This window comes from Megascapheus bottae, chromosome 10, assembly GCF_031878675.1.
Source record: "Megascapheus bottae isolate mThoBot1 chromosome 10, mThoBot2.hap1, whole genome shotgun sequence".
NCBI classification, from domain to species: Eukaryota; Metazoa; Chordata; class Mammalia; order Rodentia; family Geomyidae; genus Megascapheus; species Megascapheus bottae.
Window position 1 is genome coordinate 1,900,439 of NC_143518.1, and position 21,807 is coordinate 1,922,245.

The 21,807-nt window shown below is 38.6% G+C and overlaps 1 protein-coding gene across 6 annotated transcripts in view; it reads left to right on the forward strand.

The window, feature by feature from the left end:
- Sncaip (synuclein alpha interacting protein) overlaps positions 1-21,807 on the forward strand; it is a 152,294-nt gene that overhangs the window by 45,104 nt on the left and 85,383 nt on the right. The gene's annotated exons all lie outside the window — the stretch shown is intronic.

The window sequence follows — 21,807 nt, forward strand, 5'->3', positions numbered from 1 at the left end:
TCCCTGAGCTCTTTAGCTCAAGGCTAGTGCTCTACCACTTTGAGCCACAGAGCCACTTCTGGATTTTTAGTGTTAATTGGAGATAAGTCTCCAGGACTTTCTTGCCTGGACTGGTGAACTTCGATCCTCAGCTCCTGAACAGCTAGGATTGTAGGCGTGAGCCATTGGCACTGGGCTAAATTTTGTAGAATTTTTCACAAAAAACTTAAAAGTAGTAATAGTTATGAGATACTTGGGGTGAAGTTGCAGTCAATTGTTGCAGTTGAAGCAGAGTCTGTAAGGACCTAAGAATAGAAATGTGGTAGATGGAAGCTAGTATAAAAAAGTCACAGGACAAATAATTATATTCTAGAGCTGAGGAAAGCAGAGCCTCCCAGGGTCATGATTAACCAGAATTACACAGCTACATACTTGATCAGTGCACTCAATAGCTTGTGTTATATATATGTGCGTTGTGCACATACTATATCCCAGACATGATACTGAGTTTCTGATGGAACCCAGCTAGCCAGATCTTGAACACACAGTTTGGAACTTAAGCTGACTCATTTACATGACCTGTCTGTTCACATTTGAGACTGTACTTTTTCCATTTATGTTAATCTCCCTATTTCAGAAAGGCAAACATTTCATTTTGTTAAGGGGCAGACAGGGTTTCCTTTTTTTTTTTTTTTTTTTTCTTCTGCTTGTTGGCTGTTTCATGGTGTTTAAGGAAGAACGGCTTGAGACTTGACTATGGCTTGATAGGTTTTACAAGAGACCCTAGTCTTGCAGGGAGTTGGATGAGAACAGAGAGAATCTTTGAGCGCTCCTCTGGGCTTGTGCAAGAGTGGCCAGCTTTCAGTGTGGGTAGATTTAGTCACACCACTGGCTCCCAGGGTTGTCATTTGATCAGCTCTCATCTGCATGTCAATGAGGCTTGAAACCCATGGAAGAAATTAACTGGCTTGGGATGTTTATGCAGCTTTTCAGCAAGAGCAATTGAAAGGAAAGTTGCCCTGACTGCGCTGATTGGCTTGGAGCATTATGTCATGAAGTAATCAGGTTAATATTATGTGTCTCGAGTTATATATTTTCAATGATCAGCCTAGTAGGAGTTTAAATATGAGCAAAACACAAACTAATCTAAAACAGTAAGTGAAACATGCCTTTTAAAGCAGATAGACTGGCCTTTATTTTTATATTTTTTATTCAGATTAAAGCATAGTCCAAATTCAATTTTTTCATTATTATTTGAACAATGGTTTCTATTGCTTTTTTAAACAATATTAATTTCCAGTTGTATTTCTTTTCCTTTAGTACTAATTAAAGAAAACATGTTTGTTTCTCTAGGCGTTACTTCCAAAATCTCCAAATACCAGGACATAAATTCTGATTTTGAATTCCAAAAGAATGTTTACGCTTTGAGATCATATAATCTTTGGCAGAAAAAAAGTTCATATGTAGGGGGTACATGCATACTTTGTTCAGGAACCTAGCATCATCATATAGGTATTTCTACTAAATTCTTTGCAAAGACTTTCCTATTTCTTGTCCACATATTGTATTAACAAAGACCTCTCAAAAATCAACTTAGATTTTGTTTCAGAGGACAAAAATAGGAAATGCAAGTTCATTTCTTATATTCATCTTTCATATATAAGATAATTCCCTCAATCATACAGCTTGATTTTCAAGTTCTTTCTAAAACACAGAACCATAATATCATTTACTATTTCCCTCTGAGTAAAGCTGAAGTAACTCTACCAGCAATGATATACAGTCTCAGATCTTCTAAGACAATTATTTTATAAACTCACTATGTAAGAAAAATTATGTCTAGTCCCCTGACCTTTGAAAAGCCTATTAAAAAGCCCATAAAATCCACCTTCCTGTAAACCCAGCATTGTCAGATTTCCTGTAATATTGGAAACATTGTATCTTTGAGCATTGGATGGGGTAGCACCATATTACAGGAGAAAGTACATCTTTAAACACTAGAAAAACATCCATCATGATAAAAATTCCCATACCAAGAAGTGAGGCAGTCAAGTCAACAGAGGGAACGGCAGCTCATTTGCTCTTTCATCTCCCATGTTCTTTTTCAGGCCCGTTTTCACATGGACAGTGCAAGTTGAATTCCTTAGACTACATCACTGCTTTTACTAGCTGCCTCTCTTCTCTCTCTGGATAGTTAAATTTAGGTTCAATGCACCAGATACTCCTATAACTGAAGTCCCTGAAAGCGTTGGCCAATGGACGTCAGGAAATGTACTCAACTCCAGAGTGAAACCCTTGAAAACAACACTACATAGCCCAGACCCCAATTCTATAGCTACTTTTAGTGATGGTTTAGAATAACTGCATTTCAAAGTAGATAGTATTTATTCACGTTTAAATGCATGTACACCGAAATATAATTTGGCAACAATATAGTGTTAGAACCATTGATTTTCTTATCAAAGGCTCATTATACTGTTCTTATACCTCAAGTTAAAAAATTCTTTGCCAATAATTTGGCACATGTTGCTTAAACCGTTTTTATACATACAGCCACATCTATGCCCCCCACACACATGCTGCCATGCTTCCTCATGTATATATAAAGGTTTCTGGCTTGACTGTTTTGGGGAACTTGAGCACTTTTCTCTTGGCTTCAAGGCCAGTGTGTGGTGGGCTGATATGGAATCACTTTTCAGCCAACCTTGATTCATTCTCAGCCACTCTCCTTTGTTCTTCACGTGTCACCTATTACCAAAGTCTCATGCTTTTATTCTCATGGCGTTATGGGAGAGAGTCACACATGGGTCTTGATCCTGGCCTTTGCATTCTAAGTAAAGAATTGAGCAGGATACAAACAAGAGCTGTGAAACATAGTTTTACTGAAAGCCAAAGTCCACTCCTGAAGAGTTACAGGAGCAGGCCGAGCCAGTGCCATAACCTAGGAGTAGCATTCTTTTCTACCTTTCTCTATGAAATCAGGAAAAGCATATGGGGTACTGGCTGGAGCTGGAGCCGTCTTTTCTTGGGCATAATCGCTGATGGATGGTTAATTGACAGGTGGACTTGTGTGACAGGTGGAGGTTAAGGGCATGGTTAAGCCCGTCTGGGCTTAATGGGATGAATATGCACATGGTTCCTCAGTCTCTAACTGGAATCCTGGGCCATTGTGGTGCCAAAAGATGATTGTAAGTACACTGTCTTTGTCTCTTGTATGCATGCACTGGCATAGGGATCTGCTTTGCTGGATAAACGTCATGGTAGTATGGCACCTGTTAGGCTGGCCACAAGGACTTTATCAGGACTGCCTTTTAGAAGGGCCTTGAGGCATTCTTTAGGAAGATGCAGATTCGTGGGTGGATCTTGCTGGTGGCACTGGCAGCCAAGGAGACTTCAGGCAACCAGAGCAACTGCGGCCCCCCACAGTGTCTGCTTGCCTTAATAGAATACATTCTGAGCCTCATGAGCATTGGAGTTCCTGGCCTGGAAATCCAGTACCTGTCTGGTTTTTCTCCTCTAAATATTCCCCATTCTCTGGTACTATGGCCTCTTGTTCTACTTCATGGCTTACTCTCTTTTGTTAATTAGGTCTCTCTTTTAATTTGCCTCTAAAATGCATCTGTGTGTGCATGCCTGTGTGCACATGTATGTGTCAGTACCTGGACTTGAACTCAGTCCCCTCTGCTTATTTAGCTTGCTTACTTCACACCTGGAGTTCTACCTCTTGTGTCACCTGTCCCGTCTGGCACTTCGCAAGTTATTTTGGAGATAGACTCTCAGGGGACACTTGTTTGAACTTTGATCCTCTAAGACTCTGCCTCTTGACTAGGATTACAAACATGTGTGACTAGTGCCTAATTTAAAATATCTTTCTTGGCCTCACATAATTTACTTAACCTTCACTAAGCTTCTTTTCCGCTTTACTTATTCAGGACTGAAAATATTTTATATACTTAGTCCCTGATTAAACTATTAGAACTATATTTTCCAATATGGCACTCACTAGCTACATGTGGCTACCTACACTTAAATTTTAGAAATTAAAATGAAAGAAAATTGATGGTACTTGCTCACATTCTAAATGTTCAGTTACCTATGGCTGTGTTGCAGCAGAGTCCTATTGATCAAATCTGTGTAAAAATAACAAGCGTTCCTTGAGGGAAGAGGACCTTTTGGGTTGTTCACAGCTAACATGTCGAATGGCCACCTCTGACATGGGGCATTCAGCGAATAGTGAATAGAATCAATAAATGAGTAAAGGAAGAGAAACTGCCATCATTTTAATATTTATCTTCAATCTTTCCCTATCCTGAACTAGACATAAATTTCAGTTAAAGAAATTACATTTTTATTCTAAATAGGAAAAAGGGAACTTGGGGAATATTTAATCATTGTTAAGGGACATCATCCTTTCACCTTGCCTCCTTAGAATCTCAATTTGGTGACTACATACTTGAAAAGAATCTTTATAAACTTCCAGGAGAAAGGTCTTTTCCCCCAGGCTCTGTTTGATGTGATAAGCCATTTACTCCTTGTATATCCACATGTATGCACAAGATTTTTGCTAATGACCACTGGAAGGTTAGAAATATAAAATGCTTTTGCCTGTGAGCTATTTGTGCTTTTAAAATTTTTTTCCTGGTGAAAAATGGTCTACTTTTATAAAGTGCCTTGAGAGCATATGAATTTACTGCTCCCTCTGTGTCAGAGGACTGGTGGGTATATTTCACACTAACCACTATTGCTGAGTGTTGATTAAAAGCAGTACTTTTGCTCCAGCTAACTTTGGAGCCAATACCCTTATAAATTGTTACTGTGAACTTTCGAACTCAAGAGAAATTTCTGCATATGAGTAACATGAAGAAAGTAATCTCACTCAGAGAATTTGTGTCTTCTCTAAGGCAAATCACATAGATTAAAAACTGTAAGCTTGATTCTTGGCTTTTTCATGGTTTCTTATAAGGTTTCAAAAATTATCTCTGTCCTTTAAACATTTTTCATAGACAGTTCTTTAGAGAGTTCTTCAAATTCCTAGATTAAAAAATCATTCCAGTACCTGCAACTCAAAAAATTAATCCTCTGAAAAACAAATCAGTAAAGAAACAATTATCCCAATAAAAGGTGGGCTGAAGACAAAATGAAACTTCTCTGAAGAAGAAATAAGAATGGCCAATAGATACAAGAAGAAATGCTATCTCTGGCCATAAAAGAAATGCAAATCAAAACAACTTTGAAATTCCACCTCACACCAGTTAGAATGGCCATTATCAAGAAATCCAGTAGCAATAGAAGCTGGTGGGATGTGGCCAGAAGGGATCACTACTTCACTATTGGTGGGAGTGTAAACTCGTTCAACCACTCTGAAAAGCAGTATGGCAATTCCTCAAAAGACTAAACATAGAGCTCCCCTATGAGCCAGCAATCCCTCTCCTGGGCATTTACTGAAATGTCCAGAAACAAGCACATGCTAAAGCTACCAGCACAACTGTATTCATTGCAGCACTGTTTACCATAGCTAAGCTATGGAACTAAAACCCAGATGTCCCTCAGTAGGTGAATGGATGAAGAAGATGTGGTATATATACACAATGGAATTCTATGTTACCATTAGAAAGAATGGTTTTGCCCCATTTGTACATAAGTGAAAAGACTTGGAAAAAATTATGTTAAGTAAAGGAAGCCAGACCCAAAGGAATTTAGGCTCCATGGTTTCCATATTTGTCATAATTAGTATATGTCTATGATCTTCCTAGTAGAGGATCACAGTAGGTCAAAAGCTGTGTGCATATGGCCATATAGGATGAGGCTAAGTGAAGTGAACTCCAGGAGAGGGAAATGAGATTTATCCTTGTGGTTGATGTTTTTAATATACTATGTGAAGTTATTTCTTCTTTTTCTTTTTTTCTTTCTTTTTTCTATTCCTTATGGTTTATCCTCTGTTGTTGCTGTATCTAACTTTGGGAACTGGTATATTGTATATACATTTATTTGTTTACTTGAATAAGGGAAAGGAAGGGGAAAAACAGGATGATGAGACAAAGGTCAAAGGACGAGCCAGAGTAACAGTGATATTCACAACACAAGATGTTGGGATTGAACTCTACAGCTTGGGAAGGGGAGTGGGGGTAAAATATGGGAAGGGTTAGCAATGTTCAAGAAGTAATATACTCACTACCCAAAAAATGTAAATGTAACTGTAACCCTTCTATACATCACTCTGACAATATATAAATAAAAAATGATTCCATAAAGTAGATATGAAAAATACTTGGAAATAAGTTTCAGGAACAAAAAATATTTGAACTCTAAATAGATTATTAAATCATATTCTGAAGTATAGCTTCTAGGAGATTTGGATTATCAAACTAGAATGGTAAAGCATTTTTTAAACTTTATAAATAAGTAGCTGTTGCAATTCTGCAAGTCAGGTTATAAGTACAATGCTTCTGAGTATTCCCTTCCATTGTTTCCCCATTTCTCCCATCCCATCCTTACCTCAAGTTACATGGTTAAGATTTTATATAATGTACATTGAATTTAAGTGTTAAATAGGGTTCATATCTAATATGCTATTATCTTGAGAAATGAGATTTCTGTACTATATACTTTGGTGATCTGTTATCCTTTCCTCCAAAAAGCTTATTCAGTTGATGAAACTTTAATGGAAAATTACCAGAGAAATCTAATAGCTGAAATGAAAGGACCTTCAGGATATAGAAACAAAAGCCATATAACAAGTGATTGTTGTCCTTGATGTACTATGTCATCTCTCATCTCTTTCGCTGTTCCTTGATTAGCTCATATTGTTAGTATTTCACCTTGTTATCTGATATATTGTATATATACATATGTATTTGGTTATTTGAAATTGGATAGGGAAGGGGGGAAAAAGATGAGGGGTGGGAGAGAGAGAGAAATGGGGACCAAGACATGAGAAAGAGTATCAATGTATGTGAAGTAATGCACCCTCTATCTGGTGAATATAATGTAACCCTTCTATTAATTACAATAAAAATATATGAAAAAAAGCCAGAAGTGGTGCTGAGGCTCAAGTGGTAGAGCTTGAGAAAGTCCAAGGACAGTGCTCAGGCCCTGAGTTCAAGCCCAGGACTGGTTAAAAAAAAAAAAGGAAGAAAATAAACTGTACAACTTGGGGGTGGGGAGAAGGAAAAAATCTAGGAGAAAGTGAAGGAGGGGTTACACAAGAAATGTACTTAATACCTGACTTATACAACTGTAACCCCTCTTATACATAACCTTTACAATAAAACTTCTGAAAAGTAAAAAAAAAAAAAGAAGAAGAAATCTAATAGCCGTTTGTGGAAAGAGGTAATTGTTTTATTTCATTGGATGAGGTCACATTTGCTTTGTCTTTAAAAACTGACTGATCTGCATCCCATGAATCTGTGTTCTTCTCTAGCATGTATTGCTACTTAGAATTAAGGCCTTCAAGTCTCTCCAAAAGAGATCCTTGGTTATGGACCATGCCGCAACCCAGCATCTGCTGGATTTTAAGATTCATTATGAGCCTGATCATGGCACTCATGCCTGTAATCCTAGCTACTCACGAGACTGAAATCTAAGAATTGAAGTTCAAAGCCAGCCCAGACAGAAAAATCCCTGAGTCTCACCTCTGCAATTGACCAACCCAAAACAACCAGAAGTGGAGCTGTGGTACAGAGTATTAGCTTTGATCTAAAGCTTAGGGATGGGATCTAAAAAGCTAGGCCCTGAGATCAAACCCTAGGACCAATGCAAAAACAAAAGAAACAAAACCACCTCCTTCTGCTGTCTGGGCATTGTTTCAGGGAGCACTTGGAAACATTTTTCTCTTAATCTGGGGATTTTGTGATGTCAGCATTGTTTTGGACTCCTTGACACCTAAATGTTTAGTAACATGGCTGGCATTTCTACAGAGAGACTATCCCACAGCAAGCAAATCCCTAAGAATGCTTACAGATGCTGCGAAGGTCTGTAACAGCACAAGTTGAACAGATTGCATACAGCCATGTTAGAGCTTGCCATCCTCCTGACAGAGGGTTGCTTTCTGTGGGAGACTTGTAATGACTATGGTTGTTTTAGCCACTGAGATGAAAACTACTGGTCCCCACAAACTCCTAAGTAGAGAACTGCACATACTGTCTTGGCTCTCCTGTGGATTATAATCCTTTCTCCACCAGTCATTTGTTCTGACAATTAATGCATGTTAATTTACTCATGCCTCAGTTTTCCTGTCTCTAAAATGGGTACAATTGTACTGTATTTACAGAGTTGCAAGGTTTAACTGTCTGGCATGTACACACATGTAAAGACTAAAGGAAGCTACTCTTAGGGGAACAATCCAAAGGTATAATTTCTATGAACATGTAAAGTACTATTCATTGAAAGAAACTTTATGAAATGGAAACATGGTTTCTGTTTTGTTTTTGCTGTTTCATATATTTTTATTTTCCTTAGGGAGTTGTACAAAGGATTTGCCACTCAATAGAACAGTTTATGAATATAGTGCTTCTTGATCAGTGTCACCTTTTTTTTATCATTATCACTCACTCCTCTTGTCCCATTTCATCTCTCGCTCTTCTTCATTTTTAAGTTATGTGTTGGAATTTTTGCCATATCACAAAGCAATTTATGTATACAATTGTTATTTGCAGTGCTGGTGTTTGTTTTTTTTTCTTTTAGAGAGTTATGGGAAGGCAGAAAGGGAGGGAAAGAGGGTAAATAAATGCAATCTCGCTATTCATTATACACTGTGTGGAAAATGACAAAATGGCTCAGGTAACTTCTGGGCAGGGATAGAGTGGAAAAGTGTGGAAGGAAAGGAAGAAGTGACATTGTCCCAAAACAAAGGGACAGTGCAGCACCTTAGTAATAACAATTAAAAGAAGAATAAGCTAGTTATGCTAACTTGGCCTAGGATACTTGCCCCCAAAGCACTAGCAAATTACTAAAGTGAAATTATGAAAATAAGTCTATTGAGCCCCAGATTCAATAAAATTTCTACTAGAGCTATGGAATGAATTGGCAAACAAGTCTTTGAACCAAATTATACTTTGCATTACCCCAATGTCTTTCATTTTGTTTGACTTCAGAGTACATAAGAATCAATTTTGGAAAAGAAAAAGAAGAAAGTGGACAATAATTATATTTGGGAATTTTTCAACTTATCCAAACTCCCCAAATAGTCAAATCATTCTCTTCTGTAAAGTATTGCTGGTGTGACTTTTCTTTTGGCCTGGTGTGCATTTAAATTCTTCCGTTCGCTTTCTCACTTCATGGATTGTGTGTGTGTTGCAAACTTTTGATTTCACCTCTGTCCTTCTTGTATCTTATTTGAAACCTCCAGATCTGTGAGATTGCAAACATTGATTGAATGAAGAGAGAGAGAAAGACAGAGACAGAGACCAGTTGGTGTTAGGGAGGAGAAGGAGGGAGAGATATCTTGCTATTATAAACAGGGATGGAAGGGGTGTTTTTATATTTTAACAAGAGCCAATTCATGGATATTTTCATGTTATGATGACTTTTAGATCCTTATGCAACATCAAACCTGTGGGAAGTTAAATAGGCAAGATTCCTGGGGTAGAATGACTGTGACTCTCTGAAGAGCTACACTGTATCCTAATCATTCCCAGCATGATCTTGGCTCAGCAGATTTGCTCATCCTGTCCCCTGGGCTTTCCAGAATAGCTTTTCCATCAGCACAATTTGATCCTCTGCTCCTACATCATCAGTTCCGAGGAACAGCCTACACACAGAAGAAATGAGGAAAGATAGTTAATGCACAGAACAACACAATCAACTTTTCGGCATCTGTAAAATTGACCAGATAATTTTAATTAAGAAAAGAAGAAACAAAACTGGCTAGTATTAACTAACTGGTTATCACTATGAATGAATAGGGAAATGGATTCATTTACAAGATCAGAAAAGGAATAGTATGTGTGAGTATTCTAGGTTCCAATGCAAAATCTTGGCTTCCAGCCATCACCGACCTGGCCCTTGTGAGCAATTCTACTTATCTAATCAGTGAGTGCTATTATAATCAAATGAGAATAGAAATAAAATAATTTTACAGAGTGATATTTCCAGTCATAGTACAGTGACTTGGCTTATGTTAGCACATTTAACCATTACAATGCCCTCAAGGTATTGCATCACACCTTAAAGTGTCAATTTTATGGATGAAGATAATGAACCTCCATCTCTACAGTGCCTGTGGGTCTTGGGTGATGGAAAAAATCTGGCATGAATTCAAGGTGGATATGGCTGTTGCCCACTGAAGTACAAAGAACTAGAACAACAAAGCTTATCATTTGGCTCTGCATATGAGGAACATAGATGATTTAGGAATCTGATCCTAGGAACAGATGAAAAGAAAAGTAGTGAAGAGTCACATTTTTGCTCTGTTAAGCTTACAAATATTCAGAGGAACTATAGTATTGAAGGGAAAATAGAGTAGATTAGAAGAGAAAATTTGAGGCTTATCAGTAGATATGGAATGTTTCAAGTCAGGGAACTAAAAGGAATGTATGCTAGTTACCAAATTCAGAATCAGGTCAACGAGAGAATGGCAGGAAGGGTGAATACCTACATTCTCAGTAGATAACAAAGACGGTGTGTGCCAAGAACTCAGTTTACTGGAATGAAGCTGAGAGTCCAATGAGTCTGAACTGAGAATGAACCACAATTTAGGGGCTTTGGCAATATCCCCTTCATAATGATACAATAATGACAAACACATGCAAATGAAATAATGCAATAAAATATGTCCCAGCTTGCTTCATCTTAGGGATGGGGTTTTTGAAAGGATCTGTAAGGTACGTATGGCCTTAACACCCTGAATATGTTTATTCTTAACCAAAGAGTTGGGTAAGTGTTCAAGCTCCACACAAAATAAGTGGTTCACATAGATTGAGATTTCAGGTACCATGGCTCTGTTCTTTTGCTGACATGCTGGCATTCAATGCCAGCAATTCAAGTAGTTACCATTTGCACATTGCCTTGCAAGTTGGCAATGTTGTCAGCGTAGGACGTAGTCTGGAAGTAGCAGACCCATTCCCCTGAGGCCTGTGTATGGTGACTGGGATTGAAAGGTCTCTGTGGGTTGAGTTTTGCTACCCTTAAGAGTTGCTGTCAAATTAGAGAGTAAACAATATCAGGAGGAGGAATGCTACACATATAAAGTTCCTTCCCTACCTTTCAGTCTCTCTAATCTGCCACCCAAACATTAGCTAGACCTACCAATACACATTCCATAGACAAAGGAGTTTAGAAAACACCAAGTATTCTCAAGAGAATGGATTTTTGAAAATATGCAGGCAAATAATTACATCCACTGGGCAGGTGAAAGACCAAAATCTGTAGAGGTTGGATGGTTTGGTGTGGTCATGAGAGAAGGAAGATGTAGACAGAGATATCTACGTAAGCCAAAACAGAAGGATAAAGGAAGGCAGGAAGGGAGGGAAGAAAAAGGGGGGGAGGGAAAAAGGGGGGAGGGAAAAAAGGGAGAGGGAGGACAGGAGGGAGGAAGGGAAGGAAGGGGAAGGAGAGGGAAAAGAAAGGAAAGAGGAAGTTTTTGCTTTCTATAGGAAGTAGAAGTTAGAAACTGTAAGAAGGAGAAAAAATTCTTAGTTAAATGCTTTGAAACAGGAAATATATAATGCACTGGAAAAAAGACATATACTCAACTTTTTATTGTTCTAATACATTTGACATAGAGAGGACTTTAGAAAATATTTTAAAAATCGTGTGTAGACAGATGTTATTGTGCTATCACGTCTTTAGTAGTATACATTATATAGTAATGGTAACCTTTCTCTTATGCACAAAACATACTTTGATCCTGTTCACTCCCTGAATTGCCCATTTTTATGCCTCCTCTCATGCATCCTCTTCTACACCCCTGATAATTCTTCCTTCACTTCTCTTCTTTACTTTCTCACCTCCTGCCAAACTCCACATATAAAGCAAAACAGGGGGTACGTGTCTTTATGAGTCTGGCTTATCCCACTTAAGATGATGCTCTCTAGTTTCCTGCAAATGACCAAATTTTGTTCTTCCTTTTGTCTGAATAAAATTCCAGTGTGTATGTAGAGCACATTTTTGTGCATTCATCCATTACAGCATACAAGTAGAAGCAACCAACCCAAATAACACTCGATCATTTCAAAATGGACAAAATCCAATATTTCTTCATGATAAAAATCCCTGAGGAAACTAGAAATAGATGGTCCGACAGAGTAAATTCTGTATACAACTAAACCAACTGAAGAAAAGCTAAAAGTCTTTTCAGTGAAATCCAGATGAGATAAGGAGATCTATCCTCTCTCTCCTTTCTTATTCAAACTTAGAACAATTAGACAGGAAAGAAAGGGTGTAGAAATAAAAAAGGAAGAAGTCAAATTAATCCTGTTTGTCATGACTGTGGTTCTATACTCAAAATACCTACTGACTCTACAAAACCTCTTAGATATTTCAGCAAAGTGGCAGAACTCAAAATCAGCATACAACAAGTCAGTGACTTTTCTATTTACCAATAATCTGAGCTCCTGGAGAGTTCCCTAAGTCCTTTCTCAACCAAGAAACCCTGCTAATAGATGACCATGTTTTGCCTGCTGATACTGAAAACATAAGCCCAGTATTTCTGAATGTCATAGTAATGGAGGCATTTGGAACAAAAGCATTCTGAGAAAGAAACAGCTCCCAATTTGGGGTTAAGTTGCTTTAAAGACAGATTTTTTTCATTAATGGTATTTCATTTTCAATAAAATCTGAGTTGAGCAGCCACAGAAAAACTGTATTCTTAAAGTCACAGAAAAATGGCAAAAAATAAAAGTCCTTTGAACCTTCTATCTGACTTCTGCGGTAGTAACACATGGCATCATTATACTGTTAGGACTTTTGATTTTGGTACATTCCTATTTGCTAGCTACAAATGCCATAACAATTTCACCAGTTTTTTGTATCTACTAATGTCTACACATGTTTTACATGTAATAATAAAATTTCTATGTTTAGACCCTGAAAAAAAAAATAGCTCAAATCTGGGCACTGGTGACTCATGCCTGTAATCCTAGGTACTCAGGAAGCTGAGATCTAAGGATTGCAGTTCAAAGCCATCCAGGGCACTGAAGTCAATTGAGACTCTTATCTCCAGTTAACCACAAGAAAACCAGAAGTGGTGCTGTGGCTCAAAGGGTAGAGCACTAGACTTGAGTTGAAGAGCTCATGGATAGCTCGCAGGTCCAGAGTTCAAAGCCCCACAACCAAACTATATATATATATATATATATATATATATGTATATTTCAAAGTTAAATGAGCAAACCCACTCAAGAGACCTGTGTCTTTTATCTGGCATTCTCATTAGGAAGCCCTTAAGCAAGGCATTGAGCTACGCTCGATCCCTTCTCATCCTTTGTAAGCTGATCCGAATGTGTTAGACAAACTTGTAATTTTGTAAATAGCAGCATTCAGTGGCTGTTTCCATGAAGGAGAAACAGAATAATCATGAAAGAGGCACACACAAAGCATTTGAGTCAGACTAGAATCTGAATGTAAAATGAATTTCCGAAAACCTTACCATTATACTCCTATCATTAGTTTTCTCCTTGCTTCCTCACCACTCTGGTGCTCTTCCCCCACTCCCCCTTGCCTATTTCTTTTGGTTTATTTGAAATGCCCATCTTCTTACTTTGTCTAGACTCTTGGGAGCCTTGGACCTCTAATTTAAATTATAACTGCTTTTATGATATATACCCCCCATACACAAATAGCAGTATGCCTGATGGTTATTTTAAAATTATTGAGCCATATTTTGTTTCAGAAAATGGGGAACATTATCTGTGGTTAAGCTGAAATTGTTTGTTTGTTCTTACAGAAAAATCCATGTTTAGTCTCATGGTTTCCTTTATCAGTAATTGCTGAGCACTGTGGAATCCCACAACGAGGGGTGCAAAAAGAAACAACAGCAATCTGTTATGGAAAGCACACTAGTGACATGTGCTAAGGAATTCTCACAGAAGCTACAGGTTGATAGTCGGGACTTGAAATCAAATGTAAACTTCCAACTTTCCTTAGTTTCCTTAGTTCTTAAGTAAACTCCTTAGCTGAGCCTTAAAAGGATAAGTTTAAAGAGTAAATAAGTAAATTAGTCAGGATAACATCATAATAAATAGAAATTACTGTAAATATTTCAAACAGAGGGAAGTTTAAAATAGAGGCTAAAATAGAGAATTAGTTAACCCCTAAGCAGAGATAGCATACCCTACACAGTGGATACATCAAACTAAGCCAAAACAGAGGTGGGGGGTGGGAGGGGGAAAGGGAGGAGGAATGCTACACATGTAAAGTTCCTTCCCTACCTTTCAGTCTCTCTAATCTGCCACCCAAACATCCCATTAGCTAGACCTACCAGTACACATTCCATAGGCAAAGGAGTTTAGAAAACACCAAGTACTCTCAAGAGAATGGATTTTTGAATGTATGCAGGCAAATAATTACGTTCACTGGGCAGGAGAAAGGTCAAAATCTGTAGAGGTTGGATGGTTTGGTGTGGTCATGAGAGAAGGAAGATGTAAACAGAGATATCGCCATAAGCCAAAACAGCAGGATAAAGGAAGGAAGAGGCACAGAAAGCCAGTGAGATTGCGGTTTCCTAAGTCAGAGAAGGGTCAGTGCTAAGGAGAAGTCAGGTAACCCAGCACCCAGCCCCCAGCACTCAGTAAAGGAGGCTGTCTTCAGCGGAAAGCACTTCAGTATTTTCATTGAATATGGCAAGGCAATAATTATATTTTAGGTCATTAAACAGTTGTGCTGATTCAGAGAAAGATTTTGTGGGTGGGGTATGTGTATGTACACACAAATTCTAGTACTGGAGCTTGAACTCAGGGCCTGAGTGCCATCGTTTAGCTTTTACACTCAAAGCTAGTGCTCTATCCCTTAAGTCACATCTCCACTTCCCACTTTTGGGTGGTTACTTGGAGGTAAGAGTCTCACAGACTTTCCTGCCTATACTGGCTTTCCACTGTGTTCTTCAGATCTCAGCCTTCTGGGTAGGCAGCTAGAATGACAGACATGAGCTACTGGTGCACGGTTTTCAGAGGAAGATTTTGCAGAAGGAAAAATTGGTTTCTTTGACTGTCCTCTTGAACTTCTCAAGGCAGACACCCAGCTGTCAAACAGAAGCAGTGACAAGCCACAATAAGAAAGTGGTCAGAAGGATGAAAATGATACAAATGTAGTTGACAATGTGCCTAGGGGCATGTGGCCCCATCTGTGCCTCTCACCTTAGCTGAGGTGTCCAGTGAGATTGCATATGAGTTGGGAGCCTCTGGGTATCTGGTGATAGCTAGGAGCAGAGAGAAATGAAAACCTAGGGTGTGTGAAACATGGACCATGACTTTTGAGCACAGGAAGTGAACATTTTAAAATACAAAAGAAAAGGAGAATGAGAAAGACAGATGTGGCTGTGGTGGATTTAGCAGTAGGAGATGGAAAGATGAAATGTGAATCATCTCAAGGAAGGGCTTGGATAAGAAGTCAAAGGAAAGACAGTAGGCCGTGGTGAATAGAAATGTCTCTGTGACTTGGCATGAGAGTGAGGTGACACAGGATGGAAACCAAAGTTGAGGTGGGTTTTATTTGCAGAGTTGGTAAGTGTTGAGTTTGTGCATACTCAGGTATGAAAAACTAGAGACAAACATGGTATTTAGAGGATGGAATAGAATAGCAACCAAAGAATTCAGAAGTTGTTGCAAGCAGTGCACTTGTGGTTCCAGTCACTGGCAAGCCCAGAAGCATTGTCCAGTGCAAGCAGAAAGCACCTTAGGTGCTGTATGCTTGGTTTCAGGAACTAAACCCTATCAAAAATGAGCTGTCATGTAGTGCTCCACAATATTTAAATTGGGTTCAGAGATTGGTTAGCACACTGTAATCAACATACACAGGTACATGATAAATGTACACATACATAAATAAATGTATATGTATGCACACTCCACATACAAATATGCCTGTTTCTGTTGCATCATGTCTGAGAAGTTTTTTGTTAGAAAACTGAGACACACTGCAGACAAGACTGGGCCAATCTTTTACAATCCATGCATGATGGCACCAGCTGTTCTATATTTAGATTCCTAAGGCCATCTTGGCTGCCCTAGATTCTGCCCACAGCTTTCCTGTTGGAGTTTTTCCATTTCACGTAAAACAAGGCAAGACATTTCTAGGGTCCCCATCGACTTTTTAAATTATGGTCTACTTCTTGAATGTTCTCATCTTCCTGTGCTACCAATTTCTCCCTGTTACTGAATGCCATGTATTCAGAAATCTGAAGTTACTATTTTTACTCAAGGTCTTGCCAACCCACTGCATTTTGGAGCCACACAAATCTGATGGGCTCTTGACTGAGTCCTGAACCTACTGGAATGGATCGAGTTACTCTGTCTTATTGCATCTAATAATACCTCGTAGGGTTATTGTAAGGATTTCAGGAGATAACATATGGGAATGATCCAACTCTAGTGCCAGCCTTAATAAATCTTTCCTCCTGTCTCCCACTTAAGTGGCCTAAAGCTCCGATCCACATTTCCCAATGCTTAGCACACTAATATAATTAGCAACATTAGTATGTCTAAAAGGCAATTACTATTTAATTGTTCTGGCCCAAGTCAGCTTGAAGTTCTTCTTCATTCACTTGTAATTTGAGGTTAGAGGTTTTACTCCTATCCCAGGCTGGTCACAAAATGACTGTCTCAGAAAGAATTGAAAATAACTTTAGGCAGCCATTGGTTATAAGTAAAGCATTTGCTAATTCCTTCCATTGCTCCTATATAAAAATGCTAATATTCATTTTCTCTTGGCCAGCAGACAGATCAGATCTGTGTGTGTGTGTGTGTGTGTGTGTGTGTGTGTGTGTGTGTGTGTGTGTGATCCTGCTCGGTTCCAGCAGCTCCACTCTCACAGTCTTCCCTCCTGATCCTCATTAAAATAAATCTCTGCCTGCATTCAGACTTAGAATCAAGTTTCAGGCATCTCTTTTGAGAAGACATTTATTTATATTTCATACTCAATTTAAAGAAGCAAATGCCTTTCTTCGGTCTGTGAGGTTTGTTTATCTTAGCGCTACTGTGGGAACACCATGCCCAGATGAAGGAGGTGTTGTGTGTATTTCATCTCCTCCCAACCCAGCATAGCATAATAGCAGTCTCTAATCAGAAAGAGCCCAGAGGTCGTTGAGATTTCCAATCAAAATCCTTAATATTAGAATCTCACAAGTGCATGTGAGGCACTATAGATTGCCTGAAGCCACACCAAACACATTTAGATCTGAACCACTTGCCATGTGATTGTGAGTTTATTGAAGTAAATTCGAAATAACTTGTAGCAGTTTGAGATTTGGAAAATTGCCTGGGCCATATAATTCGCCTTTAGTTCTTTTTCTCTTAAATCTTATGCCAAAGTAAATGGAAGCTGTAGAACCTTTGAACTCCTCAGTTCTCAAGTGATCTCAGTGGTGTTGGATTGGCAGAGCCCGTATTTGGTTTTTAAAGGGAGTTTTTTTTTTTTTTTCATTTCCCTGAGTGTCCACATCACTTACCTTCTTTAGGTGAAGCTGCGGTATTGGTTCCTGGGCTCTCTGGCCTGGGGCTGTGGTAACATTTCTCAGCAGGCTTTCTGCTAAAGGAGCTCTCAGCAAGGTAGTCAGAGATCCTTGGGGCTGGCATTCAGGTTTCTCAGCTCATAGCTAGTATCACGACACAGCTTGGTTTTCCCTTCTCAAAAAAGCAAAAAAAGGGCTGGGAGTTTGGCCTAGTGGAAGAGTGCTTGTCTAGCATGCACAGAGTGGGGTTCGATTCCTCGGTACCACATACATAGAAAAAAAAAAGCTGGAAATGGTGCTGAGGCTCAAGTGGTAGAGTTCTATCCTTGAGAAAGTCCAAGGACAGTGCTCAGGCCCTGAGCTTAAGCCCAGGACTGGAAAAACAACAACAACAAAAAAAATCGAACAAAAAAAACCCATGTGGCTTGGAGTCCAATGCCTGCCCCTCCTGCTGGTAAGGGAAAGTAGTTTTATTTCTCCATGCTCCATCATCTTTGAACTGCAGATTTAAGATAGCACTGCTCTATCTGGAAGGAATGTCATTCAGCATAAAGTAGAGAAGATATTTGCACTCTCATGTTTATTGTACTGGTGCACTATTCATGATAAACTTGCTATTGATTCCAGAATCAGACTAGGTCAGAAAAAGCTAACAAGTAGATAAAGATGTGGTTTTATAAATACAGTGGGGTAGTATTAAGCCATAAGGAAGAATGCAGTTTTGTCATCAAGTTAACTTAAAAAAAAAAAAAAAGGCCGGCTGAGGAAGTGGTGCTGTGGCTCAAAGTGGTGGAGTGCTATCCTTGAGCTGAAGAGCTCAGGGACAGAGCCCAGGCCCTGAGTTAAAGTCCTGTAACCGTCAAAACAAAGCAAATGGCAGACTGAGAAGGATAGTATCAGATTTTTCTGTCATCTACAGAATCTAGAATGATATTTATGACATAAAAAAGGAACTAATGAGGGTGGGCAAAGTATATTATATGCGTGTGTTAAGACAGCATAATATGACTTATCAAAATTGTAGAAAAGTGTGAAGAAGAGAGTATAAGAAGCAGGATGACTGTGATCAAAGAGCATTATATACATGCATGCAGATATCACTTTAGAACCCCTTTGTGTAATATGAAAAAAATCCTGTCACAAAAACAGTACTGCCTGCCCTTTTTAAGTATTTTATTCCAGTACCCACAGCCATATGGTTTACTAGGTCACATTTCTCATTTTTATTGCTTACTAATACATTTTAAACTATAAATAGTATATGCTAGATAATATACATGTGCATGAAATACAATGTAATGTGTCTTACATTATACATTATAACATTATATTACATTATTAGCCTAGTGTTATGCGGAGATAATTGGCATGCTTTTGTGTGTCAATTCTGGAGACATAGTACTCAGTAAAGAATTCTTCATCATACATTTAGCAAAATACTCATCCATTAAGCAGATATTCACAAAACTTAATTTTGTTTCTTTTCTATTTGTATATATCCTGTTTGACAAAACTTTCCAGAAAAATTCTGACACATTATTTTGTACTTTTGCCCATTTTTTTCTTTTGCAATTAACCTGAAATCATATCTGTGGCTATCTTGTATTTTTTTGTTGTCATCATTACAATTTGGACATATTTAAGGAACAGATCACTCCCTCTCTCTCTCCCTCCCCCCTCTCTCCCCTTCTTCCTTTTCCTCTCTCCCTACCTCCTCTCCCTCTCTCTCATGACACCATCTCTTCCACATATACTCTTGCCATGCTGGCGCCATTTCTTAAGTGGCCTTCAATGAAGCTGCATTGATACAGGTACTATAGCCCTTGCCAGATATTTTGTTGTAGTAATGGAAAATAGACTAATGTAAAAAAAAAAGTCAATGCTAAGAAGTGGTGTCTTTGCTATAACTATACCTGAAAATGTGAAATGGCTTTGAAACTACCAGGCAGATGTGGGGTGCACTTAAAGAAACCACTAAAGCAGGGCACCAGTGGCTCATGCCTGTAATGTTAGCTACTCAGGAGGCTTAGATCTGAGGATTAAAGTTCAAAACCAGCTTAGGCAGGAAAGTCCATGAAACTTATCTCCAAAAAGCTAGAAGTGGAGCTGGAGCTGTGGCTAAAATGGTAGAGGGCTAAGCTTGAGCAAAATCAGCAACAAAACAAACCACACACACACACACACACACACACACACACACACACACACACACACACGAAGAATCACGGGGAAAGGGAAGCATGCTGTGTACAAAGTGATTGTGATGAGCACTCATAAGGGCATAAGGCTAGATAGGAACTGGCCCCAGAGGGAAATGAGGCACTATTGGAAACTCAGGTGAAAGGCATCTGTCATCCTATCGTCCTTCTCATTCCACTGGAAAAACTTGGCTGTGTACTGTCTGGAAGTCAAATTTAAGAGTGTTCACTTACGATATTTGAGGGATGAACCTTCTGAACATCAATGTCATTGAAGCAAAATATCACTGAATAGTTTTAGTTGGGCATACAAGGGAGCAAGAGGGAAAAAAGTATGCTTCAGAAAATAAGAGTATAGCTCAGCTTGCTAAGTAAACCATTAGCATGCAGAAAGCAGGGCTGTGTGGCAAACGAATTGGGTAAAGGCCTCAAGGCTGTCTCAAAGTCTGAGAGGCCATTCATTCTTTCCATTGTTGGCCTACTATTTCATCATCAGAGAAATGAGAAAAATACCGAGGATTAAATGCTATTAAACTTGCAAAGCAAAACAACAATCCAGTGCCTACCTCAAGTGAATGTTAAATGAAATTTTGTCCAATATGAGTAGTATTGTATTACTAATACTTGTGATCATTGTCATCATTTCTAGTATTGTCCTAAACTCAGGAAGTGACTATTGAATTATAATTGACACTGACTAAATATGTCTAAAGTTGTATGAAGACTCTCAGTTGGATAGCTCTATCATAGTATCCAGTTATGGCAAGAAGGATTAACAGAAAACTATAACCTCCCAATTTTTATCTCCTTGCACCCCTGGAATTAGGGGTCCAGATTCCTACCTGTTTATAACTATCACAAACCTTTTATCACAGGCTCACTGATTTTCTACCCCTCACCAAAAGGGTTGGCAGATACCAAACACTGACTTTTTATGTAGCTACAGTACCAGTTGAGTTATTCTTGGGCTAATCTGTATTTTCTCAGCCAAAACAACATTGTGCTTAGAAAACAATATCCCCCCATGCAAAAAGTCCTGATTTATATTATTTTCCTGGTATAAATTTTCTCAGTATGTCCAGTTGAAAGCTCTCAACACAGAGTCACTGAACAAGTTTGGAAACAGATGTACGCCACTTCACAGATAGCACCAATAACTCCATGACATCCTTATGTGACACTAAAACATGGGATTGAGTGACAGCAACATCTACAAACAGCCACATGCCCCCTAAGCACATATACAATGACAGCCCCATACAATTATATGAAGAAAGTTGTAGTGTGAGACTGTCTTCATTTGTGCAAATACTTTCTATTAAGGTTCATATGGTAACAAACTATTTAATGTAGCCCTTTCTATGGAGTGAACCTATTCCCATTATTAACTAATGCGTAAGTGTACTTTATTCCTAGAATAGATTGCTATGATATAGTTGGAAAATAGGATTCCAAAAAAATGAATTAATGCTTAAGCATTGCATTTTAATGTTTCTGCTTTTGTGCTGTATTCCCTAGAATTGTGTCCTTGGCTTCTCGTGTTCCAGGAGAGAAAGTCTCTCCCATTACTTCCTAATCAGTAGTCCTTATAAAGGTGATCAATTCCTTCCCTTTTTCCTTCTCCTTTTCCTATTTCCCACTTTTTTGACAAGTATTTTCTATCATCATCACTTGTATTTCTAGCAACCCCATGGGATCATTCAAAACAACAACAACTTATAGTGCTTTGCAGAAATGGTAGAAAAGGCTAGGGCATAACTCAAGTAGTAGAGCACCTACCCATAAGCAAGCACGCTGAGTAAAAGCATGAGTCCCCTGAGTTCAAGCCCCAGTACTGCCAAAAAGAAAAAGGAAAAGAAAAAAGAAAAACTATAGAGGCATAGATCTATCATGCTTCTCATTTTGTGTCTTTGAAAATGTCATTGTGGTTCCGATACTTTTGACAACTTTCCAGCCTCTATCTACCTATTTCATTTTATACTCCCCTCAAGATGTTTGAAAGTGGTATCAACTTTTACCTAGGAAGTC